This window comes from Gekko japonicus, unplaced genomic scaffold (assembly GCF_001447785.1).
Source record: "Gekko japonicus isolate JY-2015 unplaced genomic scaffold, Gekko_japonicus_V1.1 scaffold426, whole genome shotgun sequence".
In the NCBI taxonomy this organism is placed as follows: Eukaryota; Metazoa; Chordata; class Lepidosauria; order Squamata; family Gekkonidae; genus Gekko; species Gekko japonicus.
Window position 1 is genome coordinate 256521 of NW_015160848.1, and position 9102 is coordinate 265622.

Genomic DNA, 9102 nt, shown 5'->3' on the forward strand with positions numbered 1-9102 from the left:
AGGGGGCGGGCACATGCAACAAGCCCCACCCCCTGCTCCCAGCAGCCCTCAGTCAGAGCAAGAAGCATCCAGGTAAGTTGCAGAGCCCCCCCCCCCAATCCAAAACAGTCCAGTGGCACCGTTAAGACCAAGTTTTATTCAGGTACAAGCTCTCCCTCCTCTGCGAGGCCAGATCTGCACGTTCCCCCCCACACGATAGCTAGCCATCCAAAACAGTCCAGTGGAGCCTGAGCGGTGGGTGTTGCCTTCTGACACACGTCCGGTGATGTCAGGGGGTGTGGCCTATGCAAATGAGTTATGCTAATGAGCTCCTGCACCTCTTTTTCTACGAAATGACCCCTGACAACAACAACAACAACGACAACAACAACAACAACAAAATGACTGCCAGGCAGAGGCAGCAGTGTATTTTAAAATGGATGCCAGTCTGGTAGTCTTTAGAAGGGGGGAGGGACTCCATAGGGAACGGTGGAGCTGCCATACCCCCCTGCCTACACTTCCCAGAAGCTTCAGGGAAAAGAGCGGGAAAATATGGACACACCCCAGGGGCGGAGCCAGGGAGATAAAGGCTTTGGCTCCTGCAGGGAGAGTTTGGTCTTCAGCCTGGTCTTCAGCCTTTGGCTCAGTGTGGACGGCAGCTTCGAGCGAGCGTACAGGTGGGGCTCCTGTTACCACAGACTCCAGGACATCCAGGCCACTATAAACTGTGGTGGACAGCCAGGAGGGCAACAGTACCAGTGACCAGTCCGGTGGAGGGCTGGGGGTTTCTCCACAACAACAGGAGGGGGAAAGCAAAACCCATCCCAAGGCCCACAACCTCCAGAGACAGAGAGGGTGTATGGGTAGGGGACAGAGGAATGGCATTTTAAATCGTATTTATTTTCTGCCCAGGTTGTGTTAATGTGCTTGTGTTTATTTTCTGCACATAACTTGTACATAGTTAAAATAAACATTTTTGAGTTAAATAAGACCTGGTGTGCCTTGACCACTTAGTCCTCTGTGCTCGACAAATTACCAAAAACAAAAGGGAGGCCAGGAAACCAAAATGGTCCCAAATCAGAGTGGTTGCCAACTCTCCAGGGGGCACCCAAAGATTGTGGTACCAACTTCTCACGGTTGGGGAATCAGCCAGAGGGGTCTCACTGTCCCTCTAGGAAGGCAGTGTGAATCCAGTGAGTGGTGGCAGCGTGTAATGAAGGGAAATAGCCCCACCAGGAAGGGTGGGAAAGCAAAAACAGGGGCTTGTGAGCCACAGAACGGCCACTCAGTCTCCCAGGGCTGAGGCGGGTCCCCGTTTCACCACAATAATAATAGGAAATAATAAGAAAATCATTTCAAGGCTCTTTTTGTAGCTGGAACTCCTTTGCATATTAGGCCACACACCCCTAATGTAGCCAATCCTCCAAGAGCTTACAGAAGCCCCTGTAAGAAGAGCTCTGTAAGCTCTTGGAGGATTGGCTACATTAGGGATGTGTTGCCTAATATGCAAAGGAGTTCCTGCTACAAAAAGAGCCCTGAATTATCATCATCATCATCTTCGGTTGGGAGGGTAGGGTATAAATCTGACAATAAATAAATACATAAATAAAACAATAATGATCTACTCAAAGTAGAAACATTGTTCTGGTTATTTAGTTAGATTCTTCATTTATATTCCTCTTTTTTCACTGAGACTCAATGTGGATGACACAATGGAAGTCAATAGTGACTATTCAGGGGTGTCAAACATACGGCCCACGGGTTGGAACTGGCCCGCCAAGGGCTTTTGTCCGGCCCTTGTGCAGCTGGCTCTCTCCTGCTTCCTTTCCCGGAGCTGCTGCTGTTAGCAGTCAGACCCCTCCTGCAGATGGGTAGTTTGGCAGCCAAGGAGAAGAGAAGACCAAACACCATAAAATATCACCCCAAAATCATTTGTACAGGGCACTGCCTGGCCTAGACATGGTAAATGGAATCGAAATGGATCTGTAGCACAAAAAATTGTTACTGCCAAGCAAGAGCCTGGGAAACTATTTTTGGAAGGTGAATTATCATGGCTGACCACCTGGCATCCTCCTCCCCACCCCAGAGGGAGATGCATTATCAGGACAATAGGTTTCTCAAGGAAGCATCACTAATCTTCCCCATTTCATACAGTCATATATATTCCCCTTCTTCGCGTGTTTATTATCCTACTTTTACAGATCTTAACACCCTTCACCAAAATAATAAACATTCTGTACTCAGGAGTCACCAAAAAACAATCACAGCTATAGGTTTTTTTATTTATGTTTTTTTTTATTTTAACACTTATAAACAGTCATATGTATTGCATATTTCCATACAGTTCGAGTTTGCCATTATATCTTAATTTTAATCCATTTACGTACCCTTGACCATCTCTTTTGATGTACCTCATCATCTTTAAAAAAGTAAAGGTTCCCTTGCTCGAAAGCCAGTCGAATCCGACTCTAGGGTTGCGGTGCTCATCTCCGTTTCAAAGCCGAAGAGCCAGCGCTGTCCGGAGACATTTCCGTGGTCATGTGGCCGGCATGACTAAACACCGAGGCACACGGAATGCTGTTACTCTTTACCTTGCATTATAACATTTATTTTATCCATCTCTGCTAAAGTTAACAATTTATTGATTAACTCTTTTTCATTCGGAGTTTGAACAGATTTCCAGTATTTTGCCCATAAAATTCTAGCAGATGTTACAATCATTATTATTAAATACTTATCATCATACTTAATTTCCTCAGGTATTATATTCAACAATCACACCTATAGTTTACTTGTCAAGTTTTCCCAAGATCACATCAAAGAGTATCTCCATACAAGCCATCTGGTCATTGTTTTTAGGCAAACACATAAGGTACCATTTCTGGTATAAAGGTAGCACCCAACGATGTAGCGCATGTGTGTTCTCAGCATTAACAGCTCACCTCAATTTGTGTGTGGGACATTCCATCTTCTCTATGTGAAACACAGGCCATTTCGCAAACTTCTCTGCAGACCTCAAAACTACTAGATTAGTAAATGTTATCCCTTCTCATTTTCAACCCTATTCCCACTCCTCCCTTTATTTTCCTCTTAGCTAGTTTGAGTGCCCCACCCCCTCTCTGTGATAGAATCGCAGAGTTGGAAGGGGTCCTACAGGCCATCTAGTCCAACCCCCCTGCTCAATGCAGGATCAGCCTAGAGCATCCCTGACAAGGGTTTGTCCAGACACTGCTTGAAAGACTGCCTGGGAAGGGGAGCTCACCATCTCCCTGGGCAACTGATTCCACTGTTGCAGAACTCTTACTGTAAGAAAGCTTTCCCTAATATCCAGCCTTCCTACCCTTAACTTAAACCCATGATTGTGAGTCCTATCCTCTGGTGCCAACAGGAACAGCTCCCTGCCATTTTGGTGTAGTGGTTAAGTGTGCAGATATTTGCGTTAAACAGAAAGGGGCAGCATCTACCTACAGTGATCAGAAGGGGCCGCACAATGAAAACTCAGACTTAATTGGGCCACTGAAGCCCTCTACTGGAGGAAATAAGTACATCGTAACTTTTGTGGAAGCAAAAAGTCATTTTGTTTTTGTGTACTTGATAAAATCCAACAGCCAGGTACTGGATAAATTCAAAATCTATGTTGCTGCTGTCAGAAATAGATTCAATAAGGTTCCAGAGATACTGTTTACAGACAAAGAAACTGAGTATGGTGACAATGAGTTCCTAATGTTCTTGGAACAAGAGGGAATAGAGCATAATACAACTGTTGGGTACAGCCCTCAGCAAAATGGGGCTGCAGGACATTTTAATAGAACCCTTCAAGAAACGGTTAGATGCCTACTCACGCAAGCTAACTTGCCTGACCTCTGCTGGGGAGAAGCTGTAAATACAGCCATTTAGCTGAACAATAGAATCCCTTCTTCAGTTACAGGAAACTCGCCTTTGGAGCTATGGCTTGGGCACAAACCTGGCCTAAGGCACTTAAAGACTTTTGGGGCAAAGGCCCATGTACCTAAGAAAAGAAAGGGGGAAAATGGATCCAAAAGCTGAAGTGGGTGTCCTTGTAGGATATGCTCAACGTGGAAGAGATTACAGAATTATGGACCCTAAAACCTTTTGGTCTAAGAAATGCAACACAGTGTAGATTGATGAGAGTAATATATTCCTAAACTCTAATCTGACACAGACCACAATGCAAATTGGCAAGGAAGCCAAAGATGGTGTCTCTCTTAGTGATATGGCTGGTTGGCTGACTACCAGAAGTGCCAATTGAAAAGGTGGGCAAGCCAACACCCCCCAATCAGAAGGGTGGTCTCTCCTTCAGAGGTTTTCAAACAGATACTAGATCTGATAGCAATGCTGATTCTGTGAACTTAGGCAGATCATGAGAGGGAGGGCAGGAAGGGTTGCATCAGTGCTTAGTTCTTGTGGCCCTTTCTTACACCCCCAGGGAAATGCTGATTGCTGCTCTGGGGTCAGGAAGCAATTTTTCTCCAGGCCAGTTTGGCTGGAGATCCTGGAGGGTTTTTTTTTGTCATTTTCTAGGCATGGAACAGTGGTCATTGGGGGTGTGGGGGGCAGGGGTCTTTTGGGGACGGAGCGCGCAGGAGCACTGCTCCGGCAGCCCAGGAGCCTGCGCTAATGGTGGCGGCGGCAAGCCCCGCCCCTAGCTTGCCGTGTTTCAGCTCGGGGGAGGCCAGAGAGCCCAGTCGCCATTTTCCCCAGGCCTGCGCAGGAGCGCTGCAGCTCAGGGGACAGCAGGAGAGCCCCGCCTCCGCATCTCCCAGGCTGCGCAGGAGCGCTGTGGCTCGGGGACGCCAGGAGAGCCCCGCCTCTGCATCCCCCGGGCCCACACAGGAGTGCTGCAGCTCAGGGGAGGGCAGGAGAGCCCCGTCGCCGCATCTCCCGGTCCATGCAGGAGTGCTGTGGCTCGGGGAACGGCAGGAGAGCCCCGCCTCCATGTCCCCTGGGTCACACAGGAGCACTGTAGCTCGGGGACACCAGGAGAGCCCCGCCTCCCTGTACCCCGGGCCCGCGCCGGATCCCTGCAGTTCGGGGAGGGCAGGAGAGCCCAATCGCTGCATCTGCTGGGCCGCACGAGAGCGCTGCAGCTTGGGGGAGGGCAGGAGAGCCCCATCGCCACGTCCCCCAGGCCACGCAGAAGTGCTGCAGCTCAGGGGAGGGCAGGAGAGCCCTGTTGCCATGTAACCTGGGCCGTGCGGGAGCACACCCCTAATGTAGCCAATTCTCCAAGAGCTTACAGAGCTCTTCTTACAGGGGCCACTGTAATCTCTTGGAAGATTGGCTACATTAGGGGTGTGTCGCCTAATATGCAAAGGAGTTCCTGCTACAAAAAGAGCTCTGGCAGTGGTAAATCAATGGCTAAGAATCATGATGGATATATACTTCCTCAAGTATCAAAGGCATTGTTTCTCTTTATATCAGTTGCAGGGCAGCAGGAGAAGAAGGATGCTATTGCAATCATACTGCTTGTGGGCTTCACGGAGGCAGCTGATCAGCCATTATGTAAAGCCATCTACTCTAGCGCCCATCATGTTTATTTATAACACGAGGTGGCGACGGCTACAAGCATGGATGGCTTCAAGAGCGAATTGGATCAATATATACCACTGTCTCTATTTCATGGGACCCTTGAGAATTTCCCATCAATAACAGGGCTCCATTTTTTGATTTTGATGGTGATCCACCTGTCATGGGCAGTGTTATATTTACTACAATCTATGAAAAAAGCCAAAGGGTATCCAAACTCCCAGATTTACTGTCATAAAGCCGCTCAGAGACTGGAATCCTCATGAACCTCCCTACTAATTCCCCTTGTAGTCTTGCCTTAGAGAATAGCATTCTATAATTGGGAGCTGTTAAAAACTTACAGTAAGCAGGTAGAGTCTTAATATAAGGACCATCCAGGGCTCTTTTTGTAGCAGAAACTCCTTTGCATATTAGGCAACATACCCCTAATGTAGCCAATCCTCCAAGAGCTTTCAGTAGCCTCTGTAAGAAGAGCTCTGTCAGACTATCAAATTGAAAAGTAATTGTGACAAGTACACCACTGCAGAAGCTGGGCATTGTATGACCATCTGAGACGTCCAAGCCAGCAGGCCTCATCTGTAATTAAGGCAAATGCATTGTTGGCCAAGTTGTATTGGACAGTCTCTATAGCCCATATATTGGCCAGAGCCTTCAGCCCAACTGTTACATACTTTCTCCTTCATTTCCTCAATGGGGCAAGCTTTGTCCACAGTAGAAGCGAGGTTCACAATGTACTGGAATAAGGGTGGACCAGTTAAACCTGTGGACACCTTGGGCACTTTAAACAGGAATGTCCCTCAGGGAGTGTGGCACTGTCTGGTGTAGTGGAGCCAGTTTGGTGTAGAGAGACAGTTTAGTGTAGTGGTTAGGAGCATGGACTCTAATCTGGGAAAACCAGGTTTGATCCCTTACTCCTCCACTTGCAGCTGCTGGGTGACCTTGGGCAAGCCACAGTTCCGTCAGAGCTGTCCTTGAAAGGGCAGTTTGGGAAAGAGCTCTCTCAGCCCCACCTACCTCACACTGTGTCTGTTGTGGGGAGGGGAAGGGAAAAGAGTTTGTAAGCCACTCTGAGACTCTGCATGAAGAGTGGGGTATAAATCCAATCACTTCTTCTTCTTCTCTTCTGAGCAGCACAGGTTGCAGCACTAGCTCTACCTCTTGGGTCTTTTTGTTTTGCACGAATCACTGGTCCCCTTACCTCTGGATATTCCTCAACAGTTCCCCGGCAAGGCGGGATATAAATCAAAAATAATAAATAAATAAATAACATGCCAGTGGAAATGGTCGCCTTTTTTTGAGGTGACAACCAGGTCTACATCATAGAGGCAACAACCAAGTCTGCATAGATATCTAGCAGAGCTGACAGGCACTGGCCCACTATTTTCCCCTGTATAACCAGTGAGGGTGGTTGAGTCAGATGATCAGTTACTAGCAGAGCTGTCTCCCAGCCAATGCCATGCTCCCTGAGTGGACATTCCTGTTTAAAGTGCCCCAGTTGTCCACAGGTTTAACAAGTCCACCCTCATTAGACTCACTGCCCGAACATTCTCCATTCTTTGTGGGCATAATAGAAGGACATGGAACCCATAGTCACCTGGGCTCTTCAGGGCTTTCCAGCAGGGCACCTTCCCTTAAGGGGCCATCTCCCTGACTCCAACCCATGCCCAGGAACCCTTGGCTGTTTCCAGTGTGGTCTTGCCCCAGGTGACAGGGTGTTGACTCTTTCCCTGCCCAGATCAAGATAGGTAACCATCTGCCTGTTGCAGTGGAAAAGAGTGAGAGGTCTCGTTCACACTGGCCAGAGAATGGGGGGGGGAGGCGTGGCTTTTCGCCGTGCCACACTTGTGACCCGGCTGGACGTGATCAGACATGACGGCAGGGAATCATGGGTAGCAGTTTGTCGGTGCACGTTTCTGGAGCTCTTCATGCGGCGCTGGAGCGATCAGATGGAGGATATCCGTCTGTGGCCCATCGCAAGCGTAAAATACTGGAGTTTCTGCAGTAGCTTTTAACTCCGGATCTTCGGCGGGATGCGACAGCTTGCCAATGGGCATGTGACGCTTGCCAGATGTGCTTGTGTGATCGCGCCCATTAAATCCACCCGGCATCCATGAGTATCCCGTGGCAACCTCTGTGTGTGATCAGAGCCAGAATCCAGTATCACCTTAAAGACTAACAAAATTTGTGTTGAGGTATGAGCTTTTGTGAGTCACCGCTCACTTTCAGATTGGGCAGTGACTCACAAAAGCTCATACCCAGACACAGATTTTCTTAGTCTTTAAGGTGCTACTGGTCCTCGTCCAGACGCCTCTTTGATTGTTTCCTTTGGCTCAGAAAGTACTTTAGCAACCCCACAGTCTCTTTCAGAACTGCTGGCTTACTGTAGATTTACCAGTTCCATGCTTGAGTTGGAAATATTTGTGGAAACAGCTCCAGGACTATTACCCCAATGAACAGGCTCTCTGATCAGTGCTTAAGTACACAGTTGGAATCCCTTCACTGTTCCCCCAGAAGGGCTATGCATCTTAGAATCATAGAGTTGGAAGGGAACTCCAGGGTCATCTAGTCCAACCCCCTGCACAATGCAGGAAATTCACAAATACCTCTGTCCCACACCCCCAGTGATCCTTGCTCCATACCCAGAAGAGGACACAAAACCTCCAGGATCTCCAGCTGACCTGGCCTGGAGGAAAAATTGCTTCCTGACCTCATAGTGGCAGTCAGCATTTCCCTGGGTGTTTAAGAAAGGGCACAAGAACTGTGCACTGATGCAGCCTTCCTGTTCATGATCTGCCTACATTCACAGAATCAGCATTGCTGTCAGATGGCCATCTAGCCTCTGTTTGAAAACTTCCAAAGAAGGAGAGTCCACCACCTCCAGAGGAAGCCTGTTCCACTGAGGAACCGCTCTGTCAGGAAGTTCTTCCTAATGTTCACCTCTCAGTTGTCTTCTCTTCAGGCTAAACATGCCCAGCTCCTTTGGCCTTTCCTTATAGGACTTGGTCTTCAGACCCCTCACCATACAATTAGTCTCACATAATTTATTCTTGAGAAACCCATGCTGGCTCTTAGTAATCACAGCCGTCCTTTCTAAATGCTCAAGGACTGTCTGTTTGGTGACTCTTTTTAATTTTATTTCTTAATTTGGCCTCTGTCAAAGTTTGGAAGAGCAGATTGGAATGCATTTCTCTAATCTGGGGGAGAAAAGAACACATGATACACCTTACAGCAAATCACACCACTTCAGAGAGAGGAAGTAATGCTATTACCTGCATGCCAACAAACTCACCACCCCCTACAACTCAAAGGTAATAACTTTGTCTCAGTTAATTACATTCAGCATTCCCCAAACATTAACTGAACACCAGTTAGCAAGTGTACATCAACTCATCCATCTCCGATATTCATATATTTATTACCTTCACCATGTCCCCCCCGCCTGGAATTCAGGCCAAAGAAATGGTGACCATATAACCTAAGTGGGTTATTCCATTTTGGCCATCAACCTTTTCAAATAAATAATCCATTTCCCCAATTTTCTCCTCCTTATAATCTTGCTGATCCAACAATGAGGTT